The sequence below is a fragment of the Heterocephalus glaber genome, unplaced genomic scaffold, assembly GCF_053883595.1.
Source record: "Heterocephalus glaber isolate CG9 unplaced genomic scaffold, H.glaber_assembly_v1.0 deba00000546, whole genome shotgun sequence".
NCBI lineage: Eukaryota > Metazoa > Chordata > Mammalia > Rodentia > Bathyergidae > Heterocephalus > Heterocephalus glaber.
The window spans coordinates 19,196,108-19,214,848 of record NW_028258147.1 but is presented as its reverse complement, the minus strand read 5'-3'; the positions used below and the strand labels follow the sequence as shown (position 1 = coordinate 19,214,848).

Sequence of the window (18,741 nt, the reverse complement as noted above, 5' to 3'; positions counted from 1 at the left end):
ACTATAAAATAGTTTACAGAGAAAATCATCATACTGCTTTCCCTTCAAAACAGTTCTCCCTCAAAGTGGGTGACAGGTTTGAACTCTTGCTTTTTGCTGGATACAAGGCTTAACCATGGAGTGCAATGAGAGTGATTCCTCTCATTGTCTTTCCTCTAGTTCTTCCATACAAGCCATCTATGGAGCTGACTATAGAGAACCACGTGTGTGTGAAATCATTGTGAACACATAACACACACACACACACACACACACACACACACACACACACCCGGGAAGGCAGAACACATATGAACCATCCCTAAGAGCAAGTGCAGACCCTGGAGTAGTTTGCCAAGTCTTCAGAATCCTCTCATAATCTAGTTGCCTGTTTGTTCATTTGACACACCCCATCATTTCTTCTTCCTGGAATGGGAATACATATTAAAATCCACACACAGGTCCTAGTATATTGATTTTTTTTCTAGTATTTTGATTTTTTTTCTTACTTCTATGAGCAGAGCATGGTAACAAGTTGTATTTCTAGTAACAAAGATCATGGCATAGCTGTCATTGTGTAGCAGTGACCTATTGTGTCAGTCTGTTCAGACTGTTATAAGAAAAATATCAGAGACTGGGTGTTTTATAAGCAACAGACACTTATTTCTCATGGGTCTCGAAGCTGGTAAGGCCAACATAAGTCACCAGCAGACTGGATGTCTGGTAATGGACTTCTTCAAAGAACCTACTCAATTTTCTAAGCCCTCGAATGCAGAAGAGGGCACGAGGGAACTTTTGCAGGTCATTTTTATCAGAGTACTCTGATCCCATTCTTGAGGGCTCTGTTTGCATGACCTAATCAGCCTCCAAAATCCCCATCTCCTAATATTACCATCTTGGGGGGTAAAATTTCAACATATAAATTTGGGGAGGATTATAGAATTGTGAAATTGATCAGATAAAGACTTTCCTCTATTAATGAAAATGAGAAAAGAGAAGGGGAAGGGAGGGGAAGGGAGGGGAGGAGAAGAGAGGAGAGGAGAGGGGAGGGGAGGGGAGGGGAGGGGAGGGACATCTGAGTAGATCGCAGATAACAGGAGTAATAAGTTGATTTTTAATAAAAATCAGTTTCACTTTTATGAGAGTGTGTTTAGTGAGTTGTAATACAAAATATATTTCTTACTAAAGATAACATAAAAAATATTTAAAGCACTACCATAATTTACTTGGAAATAAATTTTCTTTGGTTCTCAAATAAAGTAAAAGAAAATTATCATGGGAAATGCCATGTATCTATCGAGATTAGCAAGAGAGGAAGGTTGGGAGTAAATTTTATCATGATTCCAATACATCTGCCTGGGGAAACATTATGTTTAAAGTGTCAGAATGACCCCCTTACACAGCCCAAGCCACTTTCTAGAAAAGTGGATTCTTAGTTTGCATTCTCCCAGAAGCCAAGCCGACAGTAAGGATTAACAAGCAAGTGATTGATTTGAAAAGACAAAGGACCATTAGTTGGGAACTAGGAAAAATGATACAGGGGGGAAGGAAGCTATAGAGTAGTTATTTAGTCAGCTACCACAGTCAGCTTACAGGTATGGGAAAACTCAAAGGAAAAACATATGTTACAAAATTATCCCGCAAGAGGACAAGCATTTATATCTACCTCTCAAATTGGTCCTGGGGCTAGGGAGGTAGTGGTTGCCAATACCCTGGCACTTCTGGCCTGCCTGCTGTTGGGCATAGTGAGACAGAGACGTTTCCACTGCTCTGGGGGTAGGGGGGCTGGGCTCCAAGATCCAAATACCGAAAAGTCCAGGTGTTATGGATACAGTGCTTACTGCCTCTGCTCAGTTGGCCACAGTCTACAGAGACTCACCTTATAGGCAAGGGTTTGTCTACGTCCTGCCTATGCACACTCACCCCAAAGTCAATTCTTCTCTGGGCCGAGGTCCAGGTAAGACTGAGAGTAGAAAGCAGCATGAGTAACATCAAGTATTACGTAGGTGCTACCATTTGTAGCAAATGAAAAGTGGATGAACTCCCTTTGCTGAGCATTGTGGCCCATGCTGGTAATACCAGCGCTTGGGAGGCTGAGCCAGAAGGATCCTGTGTGTTCGAGGCCACTGATGTACTTAGTGAGTTCAAGCCTGGCCTGAACTACATAGCAAGACTCTGTTTCAAAACACAAAAATAAAATAAAATTTCCACCACTTTGTGATGAGATGAGTCTGCATAGACCTAAAAGGAGAACCCTAGTTTGGCCAGATATTAACCCCCTCATGGTAATGACATTGTCTGAACCATCAACCACATCCTCCAACTTTGCCTGCTTCTGTTTCTCTCAGATTTGAGCATGAAATTCTAGGCTGTGATCTCCTGCTAATTTCTGAATTAGCCCATTCTTTTAGCCTCAGCTTCCCCTGCTAGATGGAAGGAAAGAGGTATCCAACTACAGTCTCCTCTGGCTCCTACCACAATCAAAGGGAGGAGAATTTGGTAAGGTCCCGTGATTATTTGGATTCCCAAGCTGAAATGGTCAAATTCAATCTATCTCCATGTTCTGTGATAGGAAATAGCACACTTGCAGAAGATAGATATTACTTATCAGGTGTGGAGTAATTCCAAAGGACTACCAATTGGAACTGGTAATTCCACACTTCCTCATTAATCACACTACTGCAGATTCATAGGGGGGTTCACTGGTTGCCAAGTTGCCTAGCCAAGAAAATGGGATGGAATTACCAAGGCAGGTTTAGATATTTGCTAAAATAGACGTTAGGGACTCTACCACTATGCCAACTAGATTCAAGACAAGAGAAAAAATGGTTTATGGATCTCTGTACATCTAAACCCCAATCAGTTGAAGAAACTGGAAACCTTAACCTTTCTGAGCTCTAAGGGTCATTCCTTGAAGTCTGGTAGATGACAGAGCAAAGAGCTCCCTCTTTATCAAGTGATTTGGCCTAAAACTTGACTTTACATACCATATCTAAAACATCTGTCCCAGTCCCATTTAGTCATGTTGACCAAAGAATACAAATTCAACTGAGTTTCCACCTTGGAGTTCCTGAGATCACTCTGGCTTCTCCTGGGATTACACACTGTTTAAATCAAGATCATCTTGTTATGACCTTCCTGTGTTGCAACCCTCCCTAGTTCTTCTAAGTTATTTCTAGGGGTTTGAATGTCATTCTCCATACCTTTGCTACTGGCCTCTTCAAAAGACTGGACTCTTTAAGAAGCAGGACAATTCATCGTCCAATTTCAAAACTCAATTGTTTGAAGACTAGCACCTGTAATGGACCTACCATTAATACTAGCTGAGCTGGAAGTGGACTATGGCCACTGTGGTAGAAACTGACTAGTTTGCCTGTGGAGCTCTTTTACTTTTCCTTCTGGGCACACATTAGATTACCTGTCCTAGCCTTCCTTACACTGGCATTGTGCCTTAGATATGGCAGTGTAACTGAGGTAGAAATTATATGCTCTATTTCCAGACCTGAACAATGAAAACCTCACATATGATCCTCCACTCTTCCTGTATCTATGGGCTTGGTATCTAGATCAAGGGCATTCGTGAAAACCATGTGTTGAGGTGGCAAAGCATCTGTCAATTTGAGTCCTCAAAGGAATGTTAAGAGAATAGCACTATCTTCCACCCCACTCCACTCTCCAGCACTCGTGGGTTTTTTCACGAGTAAGAAATTTCCACTGAACTGATCTTCTAAGATTTCAGAGTATATCTGTTACAGCATCTGGACTTACTTTAATTGAGCACAGTCACCCGTGACAAAGGCAAGGCTCACAGCCAAGTGAGTTACCCTAGCTGTCCATTGCTTGCTCCCCACCTCACTCGTGGAAGGTGGCAATCCAGAGTTCCTTAATGCCCACGGAGGCAGTCGGAGACATATAGAGTAACTAGGTGAGTGGAAGGCTCAGTCAGATGTGTCTCATGGAAAAGACATTGACTTTTCCAAGTTTTGTAATAAAGATTTTCCATGGTCAATAGTGAGTCAGAGCAAAGCCAAAATTTTTGTCCTCTCTCTTCTGAGGCTCTTTCCCCTGCAGGGCAGGGCATAAGCTCCATTCCCAGGGTTATGGGCCCCAATAATGAGAAAGGTCATGAGCTCAGGTTCCTACCTATGATGGAGATCATTAGGAAAACCATGCACATCAGCCTCTGACAAGTGAGGAAACTTAAAATAAGCTGGACACTCCCCTTTTGGTTTAAATATAGTATTATGATTTAATCCCACCAGTATGATCAAATCATTAAAAACACACATTTCCATTATTTAATCTGTAAACCATATTGGCAACCTCATTTCTATGAGGGAAAAGGCAAATTAAAAAGTTCCACCCCGTGGTGTCACCATAGTTAACAGCTAAGTGCTGCCACCCCAACATACAGCAAAGTAGTTTAAAACCTGGGAAAGAAAACATGCTCTAACAAAGTTATCTCAAGGCTCTCAACTCTGTGCTTGGTCACCAGCAACAGCCTATTTCCTCCAGGAAAGTATTCAGCTCAGCTTTGCATGCCCTCAGGGAATTCAGGAATGCTTCATCAGCCCTACCCTGAGGGGAAAGATTCCTCAGAGCTTGGTAAAAGGCACAGGGCAAAGAAGGAGGAGGAGGCTTATATCATGTGGCAAGCCTCATCCAGAGAAATGGGGGGCCTCGGAATGACTGCACTTTGGGCCTATATTTAGTTCTTGCACTTTGCACCTCACCACCATCTCTTAGGATAGCAAGGGCCTGTGAGACTGAACATTTTCCTCATTGTAGTCGGGCTCTGACTCACTAATTTTTTTTAAAAAATACATGAGAACAATAAGACCCAAGGGAATAAGAAAGTTCCAAAAAAGAAATAGTTGAGCATTCCTGTGGGCTGAATAAAAAGACAACCAACGACCCTGGAAAAGTTTTTTTAGGAGGTCACCAATAAGCTCTGTTTTATTATAATACAAATCTAAACTGCATCGGATACTAGTTTGTAATTTTCATTGTGTTCTGAAAAACATAAGCCTATTTTTATCACATGTGTTTGACAAATGAAAAGCTCTCCAGTGTCAACCAGACCATCACTGGGTCTCACTTTCAGTAGTTTTAGAGGAAATGACCTTAAAGCCAAGTAGTGAACAATCTGACCTCAGATTTTGTCTCCCAAAAGGTGTTAGAGACATAGTGGCTATTTTTCAACCAACTCTTGTAATTCTGTAAATAACTCACTGAAGAGCTTAGTAAACTTTTCTTTTTGTGAGCCAAATATTAAACATCTTTAGGTTTTGTAGGGCATATAGTCTTTGTTACAACTTGTGAACTTTGCCATCTTAGCTAAAGCAACCAGAGACAGTAGGTAAATGAACAGGCAGAGATGTGTTCCAATAAAACTCTATTTTACTGGAATAAAAGATAGAAGGTAGGCCAAATTTAGCCCGTGGCCATAGTTTGCTTATCCTGGTCAGAGCCAATGTTGACAATACCATGCTCACCAATATCACCTGGACTTCACCCTGTCCTCTGGTCAGAGCCACTCCCATTCACTCTTCCCTCAAGGTAGTCTCTAAAACCCTCTCCTGGCTAACAAACACAGAGAAAGAGAAGGTGAATCCATATCTGTATTCTTATGAGCTCCACAGGATTATCAACTCAAAGTCTAACTGCAGACAAAAGAAAGTTACTGGAAATCTAAAACTAATTATGTTGCTGGATGGCATGGTGTCTGATGTTTTGAGGCTCTTTTTGTCCCTCCCAAAGAACTGGCCTGAACAACTGATGAACAGGTAAGTGTAACATATTTAAAGTAAAGGAAGAAAAGGGAAAAAGTGAAGAAAAAAGAAGAGCAAATGAGGCAAAAAAAAAAACCAGAACAGTGAAGATAAGTCCCACACACAGGACAGGCCACTGCAGAAACAGGAAGACAGCAGAGCAGGAAGATCACAGTGGCAGAGAAGTCAATGGCTGCCCTCTTTTATATCCTCTCAGATCTGGTCCATTGGAAGTTGCTCCACCTACACACTCTCTGCCATGACTGACAGGTCACATTCTGTTGTTCAGTCTCTGTTCCGTATCTTGTTACATCCCATTTTTAGCCTCCACTGCAGATCTTCATGATTGACAGGTTACATCCTTTTTTTCCAGCCAGTCTGCCATCCCTAATCTCCTGCCTCAATTATATGTATTTTAAAGTTTGAATATGAAGGAAGAATGAAGTTTCTTGAAATTCCTGCACCAACTGACAGCAACTGGAATCTTAGTCCACTTAGCTAAAGTGAAACTTTCAAAGATCTGGTTTTCTGGATTAGAGATAGTTCATTTCCAGGCCATTATACAAGATTTTGCTCCCAGGAAGCACTCAAACAGATCTCTTGGTAGCATTCTTGGAGGTGGGGTCCTGGTAGTCTCAATTATTCTTGCTTAAACACCATTGTTAATGATAGTTGAACAGTCCTCTTCAAGTGTGGATGTCTGTACTGTCATACAACCTGGTTACAGTTCCTTGTGATGATGATAAGAATTTCCTGCCCCATTTACCTTTTGTCTTTTGTATTTATTTTATTTTATTAGTACATGCTTGTAATTCATGCAGTTCACAATCATCTTAGGGAGCAGTTACATGTACATATTACCCTGCCCAATTATAATACACAGGTTTAATAAATAACTCATATAGGTATGTATTACTAATATATACTTCCCTAAGGATAATAAATGTTTACCATCTGTCTTAGTTACTTTTCTAGTTGCTGAGACAAAGTACTCAATACCCAAAATTAAAGGAGGAAAAGTTTATTGTAGCTCACAGTTTGTACAGGTTTCAGTTCATCGCTGGCTGGCTCCAAGGCAGGATAGCATGGCAGAGGGGCATCACAGGGGAGAAACAGTTCATGGCAGGCAGAAGGCAGCAAAGTAGCAAGTGACAAGCAATGACTGTGGCAGCCCTCTTTCTCTCCCTTATATTCTACCTAGACTACATGCCATTAGGCCAGGTAGCACTCACACTTAGGGGGGCCCTTCCCATTATCCACACCCAGAACTTTGCCCAAACAACCAGTGGACTAATTTAGTAATCACACACCCTTAATCTAATCCCAGTGTCACACACTTAACCCCAGTATCATGAACTCTAGACCCATCCACCTCTGAAAATCCCCATCTATGACCACATGAGGCTTTAGGAGGACATCTAGTCACCAAGCTATAACATTCTATCACTATCCCTCACAAAGGCTCATGCACATCCCTTATGCAAAAGCCATGCAGTCCATCTCCAAGAGTTGCCAAAGTCCTAACAGTTTCAGAATTGCTGAAAGTCCAAGTCTAAAGTCTCCTCTGAGATTTAAGGCAAACTCTTAGTTATGAGCCCCTGTACAAATGAAAAGAAAGTTAAATATTTCCAATATACAATGGCACAAATAAACATTCCCATTGCAAAAGATACAAATAGGAAAGTATAAAGGAACGAGACCAAGGCAAGACCAAAATCTAGAAGGACAAACATTAAACCTCATAGTTTCACATCCAGCATCTGGTGTGATCTGTGGGAAGGTGTAAACTCCAAAGGGCTTTGGGTGGCTCCACCTCTATGGCACTGCTGGTGGTTGTAGCTCCCATGCCTCCTCTCTTGGACCAGCTCTGCTCACTGCTAACAGCTTTCCTCAGACAGTCCATATTCCTGGTTTCTCCAACCTTCTGGAGTCTCTACTGGACCTTCAGCTTCACACTCATAGCTTCACACACTGCCTTCTCAGAGGCACACTGCCTGGCCACCCAGGCCTTCTTCTAAAATCTGGGTGGAAGCTTTCCTGACCCCACAACTCTTGCATTTAGCATGTTCCCTACGTTACCATGATCTAAGCAGTTTTGCTGTGCTACACCCTTCTTCCATAATGTTCCTGCCTAGCAGCCAGCTGACTCTGTACTGAATCCTCCCAAACTGTGAGCTAAATTAAGCCTTTCCTACATTAAGTTGTGTCAGGTAGCATGTCCAACAATGGGAAAACTGAATAATACAGAAAAGTGATACCAGAGAAGTAAAGTGATTTCTATAATTATACCTGACTATGTGATTTTGCAAGCTATTGGAACTGGTTCATAGGTGGAGTTTGGAAAGGTTTGGAGAACCAGATTAGAAAAGCTCTAGAATGCTATAAACAGAGTTTGATAATCAAACAGATAATGGATCTACCAAACAAAATGATCAGTGAATCTGCAGAAGACACTAGTAAAACCTAGCTGAGCTAAACAACAACAAAAAAAATACAAAACATGAATGTCCAGTATAGAAAAGAATTAGAGTCCATGAAAAGGTGTCAAACAGAAATTCAGGAGATTTAATATTATATTGAAAGTATGGGCAGCAGAAGCAACCAATGTGAGGAAAGAGTGTCAGAAATAGAAGTTATTGAGAGATACACTAAAAACAACAAGTAATAAGAAAAATGGATCCAACAGCTGCTAGATCACACAAAGAAGACTAATCTCATATTAATTGGCATTAGTGAAAAAAATTAGAAGCTAACATTACTTTCATTCCAAAGCTAGATAAGAGTCCAACCAAGAAAAAGAACTACAGGGCAATCTCTTTAATAAACATAGATGCAAAAATTCTCAACAAGATACTGGCAAACAGAAAGCAATAAATCATCAAAAAGATCATACATCATGATCAAGTAGGCTTCATCCCAGGGATGCAATGATGATTCAACACATGCAAACAAATAACTGTATTACATCACATAAACAGAAGCAAAGACAAAAATCACGTGATCATCTCAATAGACACAGAAGAAGCACTTGACAAAATCTAATATACATTCATCATAAAAACCCAGAAGAAAATAGGTGTAGAACTACCTTCTCTTATAAGAGCTATTTATGGCAAGCCTACTGACAACATCATATTAAATGGAGAAAAACTGAAAGCTTTCCCTGTAATATCAGGAATAAGACAAGAATGTCTACTATCACCACTCCTGTTCAATATATTATTCAAAACATTAGCCAGAGGAATCAAGCAAGAGAAAAAAAATAAATAAAATGTTTAGGAAAGGAAGAAAGCAAATTATCAGTATTTGCAGACAATACAGTCCTCTATATTGAAGACCAAAAATTCCACCTAAAAACTCCCAGAAGTAAAAACCAAACTCAGCAATGTAGCAGGATACAAAATTAACACAGAAAAATAGTGTTCCTGTACACAAATAATGAACTTATCAAGAAAGAAATTAGGAAAACAATATCATTCACAATAGCATCAAGAAAAATTAAATACTTAGTAATTAACCTAATTGAGGAAGTACAAGTCTTCTAAAATAAAAACTACAGTATGATCCATAAGTGCCCACAGATCCTGGGGAGTAGCTCTGTGGCCCAGATGGGTGCAGCTGCATACGGATCCTAGCCAGGGCTCCATCCCACCCCAGAGGCTTGGGCACACCCACCCAACCCAAAGGTCCACGCAGAAAAGAGCTACACAGGCGCACAAGCAACAGCCAGAGGCTCACCCTGATACCATTAATAAGTGCTTGGAGACCCTAGCCAGAAGCCTGCACAGACAACAGGAACTGGGTTGCACAGTTCCCAGCCAAAGGCCCTACCAGACAACAGCTACATAGGGACCCTAGCAAAAGGCACACCTAGATACACCATCCCAAGTGTGCACAGGACCCAGCCAGAAGACCACCCACACAATAAGTCAGCTCAGGAATCCAGAAGGCCACCACTCTGAACCCAGGAATTGGTGTACTAGTGAACTGCAGAGTAAAGGCTGCTCAGTGGCTTGCTGAGAATTCAAGACCACCGGGTGAGCAAAGTCCACTCAACAAAAGGACAGCAGGCTGCATCTGTTGAAATGAGAAGTCACATAAATAAGTCTCAAAACCAGACTTGCAGATCACCTAAGGCAACACCAAAGGGCAACAAAACAAGGTGGAGCAATCTGATACTCAAACACCTGGACTCCTTGAACGAGCAACAAAAGAGGACCTGGAATAAATGAAATCAGAAATAATTTCTGAAATAACAGCAGAGATTGTGCCCATAGTGCAAGACATGATTAATAAATCTAGAGCGGACACAGATAAAAAAAAATTAGAAGAGCTGAAGAACATGATGGAATCCCAACATAGTAAAGAAATGGAATCCATAAAACAGATGCAAACAGATTTCCAGAAGATTAAAAACGCCATTGAAAGTTTACACAGCACAATGAGCCAATGCAAGAATAGAATTTCAGATATAGAAGATAGGATTTCAATTAGTGAACCAGAAAAAAATTTCTTAAAAATAGTAAGGGACCATGAGAAATCAATCCAGCAGCTGCTAGACAATGTGAAGAAGAATAACACAAGACTGATCAGAGTCAAGGAAGAAATGGGAGAGAGTGCAGATGACATAAAAAAGAACTGTTCACAGAAGTAATGGCAGAAAACTTCCCAAATTGGGGAAAAGAACTTGATATAGAGATAAGTGAGGCATATAAGACTCCAACTAGCCGTGATCAAAAAATATTTACACATAAGCATATAATAGTTAAGATTCCAGAAACCCAACAGAAGAACAAAATTCTACAAGCAGTTAGAGAAAAGGAACAAATCACATACAAAGGAAAGCTCATCAGAATCACAGCAGACTTCTCAATGCAAATCCTCAAGGCAAGAAGAGTGTGGAGTTTGGGCCAAGGATTTAGCTCAGTGGTTTTGCTGCCTGCTTCACAAGCACAAGGACCAGAGTTCAATCCCGGTACAAAAAAAAAAAAGAAGAGTGTGGAGTGACATATTTCAAGCCCTAAAGGAAAACAGCCTCCAACCCAGATTGATGTACCCTACAAAACTATCTTTTAAAAATTGATGGAGAAATAAGATACTTCCATGACAAAGAGCACCTGAGGAACTTCATGAATACCAAACTAGCACTCCAAAAAATTTTAGGCAATATTCTAGGAAAAGGCAAAGAGGACCACACCCCAGGAAGCCCTGCAGAATGAATCCTTCAGGCATGAAAAGAAATTAAATGTAAAGGGGGAGAATCCAACAAAAAGAGAAAGTCATGACAAGGATAAGTCAATACATATCAGTTATAACCATCAATGTTAATGGTCTCAATTCACCAATCAAAAGAAATAGACTGGCAGAATGGGTCAAGTAGCAAGATCCAGCAATATACTGCATACAAGAAACACAATTCAAAAAGAAACTCATAGACTGAAAGTGAAAGGATGGAAAACAATACTCCATGTGACAGGAACCAAAAAAAAAAAAAAAAAGCAGGAGTAGCTATCGTCTTTGCAGATCAAGTGGATTTCAAACCAACACTGATTAAGAGAGAGAAAGAAGGATACTACATCCTTATAAAGGGAACAATCCAAGGGGAAGAGATGACCATCATTAATATATATACACCAAACACTAGTACACCCAACTATATAAAACAAATACTAATGGACATGAAAAATCATATAAGCACTAATACAATAGTAGTGGGGGAGCTCAATACCCCACTGTCACAAATAAATAGATCAACCAGACAAAAAATAAGCATGAAATACTAGAACTCAATCAAACCCTTGAACAAATGAACTTAACAGATGTTTACAGAGTGTTCCACCCCACAAAATCAGAATACACATTCTTTTCAGCTGCACATGGGTCGTTCTCCAAAATAGACCACATACTCACTCATAGAACATGTTTAACTAAGTGCAAAGGAACTGAAGTTGTCCCCTGTATATTATCAGACCACAGTGTGATGAAATTGGAGATCAAAGCAAAAGAAACAACAAGAATTACATAAACACAGTGAAAATGAACAACACACTTCTGACTAACCAATTTAAGAAATTAAAGAAGAAATCAGACAGTTCCTACAATGAAATGACAATGCCAATACAACATATCAGAATCTATGGGACACAATAAAAGCAGTTCTATGAGGGATATTCATAGCGGTGAATATTCACATTAGGAAAACAGAACGAGCTCAACTACACAACCTGATGCTAAACCTCAAGCATCTAGAAAAAGAAGAGCAGGACAAGCCTAAAGCCCATAGAAGGGAGGAAATTATAAAGATCAGGACAGAAATCAATGCAATGGAGACTAAGAGAACAATACAAAAAAATCAATGAAGCCAGGAGTTGGTTCTTCAAAAGAATAAACAAAATTGACAAACCCTTAGCCAACCTTATCAAAAAGAGGAAAGAAAATATCCAAATCCATGCAATTAGGAATGAAAAAGGTGAAATTACAACAGACCTAGCAGAAATCCAGAGGATCATCAATACCTACTTCAAAAACCTATACACGAATAAGATGGAAAATACAAAAGAAATGGACAGATTCCTAGATATGTGTGATTTACCAAAATTGAACAAAGATGACCTAAAAATTCTAAATGACCCAATATCAATCAATGAAATTGAAAATGTAATTAAATACTTACCAACTAAGAAAAGCCCCGATACTGATGGCTTCACTGCCAAATTCTACAAGACATTTAGAGAGGGACTACTGCCACTACTGTTTAAACTCTATAATGAAATTGAAAGGGAAGCAATACTCCTGAATTCATTCTGGAAGCAAGCATCACCTTGATCCCCAAAGCAGAGAAAGACCCAACCGAAAAAGACAACTATAGGCCAATCTCACTAATGAACATAAATGCAAAAAACCTTAATAAGATACTGGCAAATAGAATTCAGAAGATCATCAAGAAGATCATACACCCTGATCAAGTGGGATTCATCCCAGGGATGCAGGGATGGTTCAACATATGCAAATCAATCAATGTAATACACTGTATCAACAGAGCCATGGACAAAAACCATATGATCATCTCAATAGATGCAGAAAAAGCATTTGACAAAATCCAATATGCATTTATTATAAAAACCCTACAAAAAATTGGAACAGATGGTCTCTACCTCAACCTGATAAAAGCGATCTATGAAAAACCAACAGCCAATATCATACTAAATGGTCAAAAACTGAAATCCTTCACACTATAATCAGGAACAATACAAGGATGTCCACTATCACCACTCCTGTTCAAAATAGTTTTGGAAACATTAGCCACAGCAATTAGAAAGGAGAAAGAAATAAAAGGAATAAAGACAGCAAACGAACAAGTCAAATTGTCATTATTTGCAGATAACATGATACTCTATATAAAAGACCCCAAGAACTCCCCCAAAAGTCTTCTAGACTTAATAACCAAATTCAGTAAAGTAGCTGGATACAAGGTCAACACACAAAAATCAGTAGCATTTCTGTACACAAAAAATAGACTCACTGAGAGACAAATGGGGTAATCAATTCTTTTCACAATAGCATCCAAAAAATTTAAATACCTAGGAATCAACCTAACAAAAGAAATCAAAGACCTCTACTATGAAAACTATAGCACTCTGAAAAAACAGATTGAAGAGGATATCAGAAAATGGAAAGACATCCCTTGCTCCTGGGTAGAAAGAATCAACATAGTGAAAATGGCCATACTTCCAAAACTGCTATATAGATTCAATGCAATCCCAATTGACATCCCAGAAGCAAACTTCACAGACCTGGAGAAACCAATCCAAAAATTCATTTGAAACAAGAAGAGACCTAGAATAGCAAAAGCAACTCTAGGCAATAAAGACACGGTAGGGGGTTTCACAATCTCCAACTTGAAACTATACTGCAAAGCTACTGTGATAAAAAACAGCATGGTACTGGCAAAGAAACAGACTTGAGGACCAGTGCAACAGATTAGAAGATGCAGAAACAACTCCAGACACACTCAGCCACCTCATCTTCAACAAAAGAGCCAAACACCCTCAGTGGAAGAAAGATAGCCTCTTTAATAAATGGTGCTGGAAAAATTGGGTTTCAACTTGCCAAAAATTAAAACTAGACCTATATCTCTCACTGTGCATTAAACTAAAATTGAAATGGATTAAAGATCTAAATATTCAAACAGAAACACTAAACCGGTTGGAACAGAGGTTAGGTAGAACTCTTGAAGACATTGGTGTAGGAAAAGATTTTATGAACAAAATCTCAGTTGCCCATGAACTAGCACAAGCAATCAACAAGTGGGATCTCTTCTTATTAAAAAGCTTCTGCATAGCAAGAGAAACCACCAGCAGTGGGAAGAGACAACCCACAATGTGGGAAAAAATTTTCACCTGCTGTTCCTCAGTCAAAGATCTACTATCTAGAATCTATAAAGAACTTTAAAAAAATCAGACCTCCCAAATTTAAAGACCCAGTCCAAAAATGGGCATCTGAAATGAACAGACATTTCTCACACAAAGAAGTAGAAATAGCAAATAAATACATGCAAAAATGTTCAACATCACTAGTCATTCAAGAGATCAAAATGAAAACAATGCTGAGATTCTACCTCATCCCAGAAAGAAGGGCTGCTATCATGAAATCAACCAATAACAAATGCTGGCAGGGCTGTGGGGAAAGAGGAACCCTGCTCCACTCCTGGTGGGAGTGTAGACTGGTGCAACCACTGTGGAAATCAGTATGGAGATACCTCAGAGAACTAGGACTGGAAGTCCCATTTGACCCTGCTATTCCCCTGCTGGGGATCTTCCCCAAAGAATTAAAAGAATCATACCACAGTGATATATGTGCACCCATGTTCATAGCAGGACAATTCATGATAGCTAAAATTTGGAAACAACCAACTGCCCATCAACTGGAGAATGGATAAAGAAAATGTGGGGTTTTTTTAATAAAATGGAGTATTAACCATAAAGAATGAGAAACTAGAGACATTTATAGTTAAATGGATGCACATTGAGGTGATACTTTTAAGTGAAATAAATAGGACACACATGTGTAAATACTGAATAGTTTCTCTAGTGTGAGAAACTGAAAGTGTAAATAAGGGCTAAAAGATATAATGGATAATGTGAAATAGGAAGAAAAGGTGCAAAGGGGAGGGGGAAGTGGGAGGGGTAGATGAAAAGAAAGAAGGGAATGGAATTAATATGAGAAAAATAAAAAATGGAAACAAAGTCTTTGTAGGTAGGGAGGGGTGGAGGGGTTGAATGGAGGGCAGGGGAATGGGGAAAAAATAAGAACCAAGATGGATTCTGTAAAGATGCAAATTTCCAATACTGAATGTCATTATATTGTATACCTTAAATGTACCAATAAAATTAATTTTTTAAAAAACTATAGTATTCTGAAAAAGGAAATCAGAGAGGACATCTGAAAATGGAAAGATATCCTCTGTTCCCAGATAGGCAGAACTAATATATTCAAATTGCCCATGCTTTCAAAAATTATATACAGCTTTAATCCAATACCAATCAAAATATCAACAGCATTCCTCACAGAACTAGAGAAAACAATCGTAAAATTCATATGGAACCAGAAGAGACCTAGAATACGAAAAGCAATTCCAAGTAACAAGAGCAAAGCCAGAGACATCACAGTCTGTGATTTCAAATTATATTACAACGACACAGTAATAAAAACAGCATGGTTCTGGCACAAATTCTGTATGTGGACCAATGGAACAAAATAGAGGGTGCGGAAACAACCCCCATGTACTTTCAGCCATCTGATTTTTGATAAACAGGCCAAAAATATATGCTGGAGGAAAGATAGACTCTTTTAAAAATGATAATGGGAAAATTTGCTATCCAAATGCAGAAGACTGAATCTAGACCCAGATCTGTCATCATGTACTAAACGAAAATCAAAATGATCAAAGATCTACATGTTAAAACAGAAACTGTTTTTGCTGGAAGATAAAATTGGTAAAATTCATGAAGACATAGGCATGGGCAAGGACTTTTTTGAACAGAACCCCAATGGCAAAAGAAGTAGTACCAAGAATCAACAAATGGGATTATATCAAATTAAAAAGCTTCTGCACAGCAAAGGAAACAAGCAACAGAGTGAAGAGATGACCTAAAGAATGGAAAAAAAATTGCTAGCTGTTCCTCAGACAAAAGACTAATATCTAGAATATATGAAAAACCAAAAAAAAAAAAAATAGACCCCCATCACGATAAAAGATCCAAAAAATAGGAAACTGAAATGAATAGACATTCCTTAGAAGTACAAATGGCCAATAAATACATGGAAAAAATGTTCAACAGCACTGACCATTACAGAAATTAAAACTAAAACAGCACTGAGATTCCATTCTATTACAGAAAGAATGACTACCAACAAGAAATCAAATGACAGGCGCGTGGTGTGCGTGACCCCGCCCGCACCCCTTAGTCCAGGCCGCTGCGCGCCGCCAACCTTGAAGAGGAGGAGTGAGCTGAGCTCTGCTAGAGGAACCCGGAGGCTGGGAAGCGGCGACGCTGACCTGGAGAGGAAAAGGGCTGGTGTATGGGCGGCACCAAGTCTGTGAGGGGCGAGGCTTCCCGAAGAGGCTCGGGTGGCCACGTCCTGCATCCCCTCTTGGGCTGCTGCCCCGAGATCTTGGTCCTCCCACAGGGCCTCCAGTCCTGGCCGAGGTGAAGAACCGGAAGAGGCTGGGACCCAAGGCAGCCCCTGTGGAGCCCGGAAAGCGGAGCGCAGCAGGGAAGAGCCCGGAGGCCTCAGGCGGCGCGCGGGGGCTGGGCGGACCCCCGCACGGGCTGAGCCTGCTGTCGCTGGGGATGTGCCTGGGCTGGCCTGGGTCAGAAATATGAAGCTCTCATGGAACAGTTGAAGGCTTTTCAAATCATTGTACATCTAAAGCAACTACAGGAGGAAATTTATAAGGTAAAATCTTGGTCCAGCAGGATAACTGAAAAACAGGATATGTTCAAGGACAATTTGACAAGTCTTTCTCAAGACATGACAAAAGCAGACCAAAGCGCCACTTCCACTTCCACGGCAAAAGATGTTGGCCTCAAGATTACAACTGTAAAAATAGATATACGACGGGTTTCAGAGTTAGTAATTGAAGTAACGTCTTTGACAGACTCTGTGCAAGAACTAGAAAATAAAATAGAAAATGTAGAAAAAATGCAGTAAAAAACACAGGTGATCTTCTCTCGAGTAGCACTGACCAAACAGCAACGCTCGGAAAGACAGCGTCTGAAAATTCGCAAAGAATTAACTCAGTTAAGAAGACACTGACTGAGCTAAAGAACGATTTCAACAAGCACACAGCTAGGTTTTTAAGCTAAGGGCTAAAGTTCTGAAGACAGTGACTTTTGCAAATGATCTAAAACCAAAAGTATATAATCTAAAGAAGGACTTTTCCCTTTTGGAACCATTGGTAAATGATTTAACACTACGCATTGGGAGATTGGGCACTGACTTGCTACAAAGAGAGAAAGAAATTGCTGTCTTCAGTGAAAAAATATATAATTTAACAGTAGTCCAAGCTGACATTAAGGATATTAAAGATAAAAATAACACATATTTCCAAATATGGATGAGTTTGACATTATTTAGATTAGACTGAGGTAACTATTTTGGTTTTTTTCAGACAGGGTCTCACTGTGTAGTTCAGGCTGTCCTTGAACTCACAGCAATCCTCCTGTCTCAGCCTCTCAAGTACTGGGATTACAGGCATGTGCCACCGCACCTGGCAGTAACTTTTTTTTTTTTTGGTACCAGGGATCAAACTCAGGTCCTTGCGCTTGCAAGGCAGGTGGCAGAACCACTGAGCTAAATCCCCAGCCCCAATAACTTTTTTTTTTTAATGGGACCTCCGTTACGAAAAGACTGATAATCAAAAATAATAATATTTTGGAGTTAATGCCATTTTGTATTTGACTGTATTTTGTACAGTGAAAATAAATAATTTCAACATGTTGAACATTTGAATTTTCAAAATAAAGATGTTGAATATGAAAAAAAATCAAATGACAATAAATGCTGATGAGGCTGCAGGGTAAAAGGAACATTTTACATTGTTGGTGGGAATGTAAACTATATAACTACTATGGAAATAATTATGGAAACTCCTCAAAAATCTAAAACTAGAAATTGCATTGAATTCAGCTGTTCTTCTTTGGGATATCTTCTCAAAAGAGTTAAAGTGATACATGCATATCCATGTTTATAGCAACACAATTCAAATAGCTAAATCCTGGAAGCAGCCTATTTTACTATCAACAGATGACTAGGTAAAGAAAATATAGCATCTAGACACACTGGAGTAATACTCTGCCATAAAGAAGGATAAATGTAAGTCATTTGTAGGAAAATTGATGCACCTTCAATTATAATGTTAAGTGAAATAAGTCAGACACACATATTTAAGTGTTGCATGGTTCCTCTTACATATAAATAAAGAGCAAAATAAAAGATAAATAGGAACCAGGGATTTAGCTCAGTGGTTTCACCGCCTGCTGCGCAAGCGCAAAGACCTGAGTTCGATCCCCGGTACCAAAAATAAATAAATAAATAAATAGGAAGTACAGAGGTAGATCTTTTTTTCAAGTTGGAAAGAGGTCAAGAGATGGATGGAGTAGGGAAGGAGTGGAAAGGAAAGGGATGAAAAAAGAATTGAGATGTTTTATTTACATGTACCAACTTCCCTCCCATAAGGGAAATAATCATGTATTGTAAACATGCACTGATAAAAAATTAAAGCTGGAAAGAAAAAATAAAAACAATGTGTCTTAGAGATTCCTTCACATCATTGTGCAAGAATGTGCTCCTTTTAGCAGCTGTATAGCTTTCCACTGAATGAACTATTTTACTGGATCTGTGGTTGTTAGCTAGTACACAATATTTTGTCCTTACAAATGTTTCAACAACAAATAATCTTTTATGCCTACGATTTTGCACATATGTA

General features: G+C 39.5%; 1 pseudogene; it reads left to right on the top strand.

Annotated features, from left to right (window-relative positions):
- The first annotated feature begins 1,803 nt into the window (after nt 1-1,803).
- Nucleotides 1,804-18,535, top strand: LOC147829636 (inhibitor of nuclear factor kappa-B kinase-interacting protein pseudogene; annotated as a pseudogene).
- The last annotated feature ends 206 nt before the right edge of the window (nt 18,536-18,741 follow it).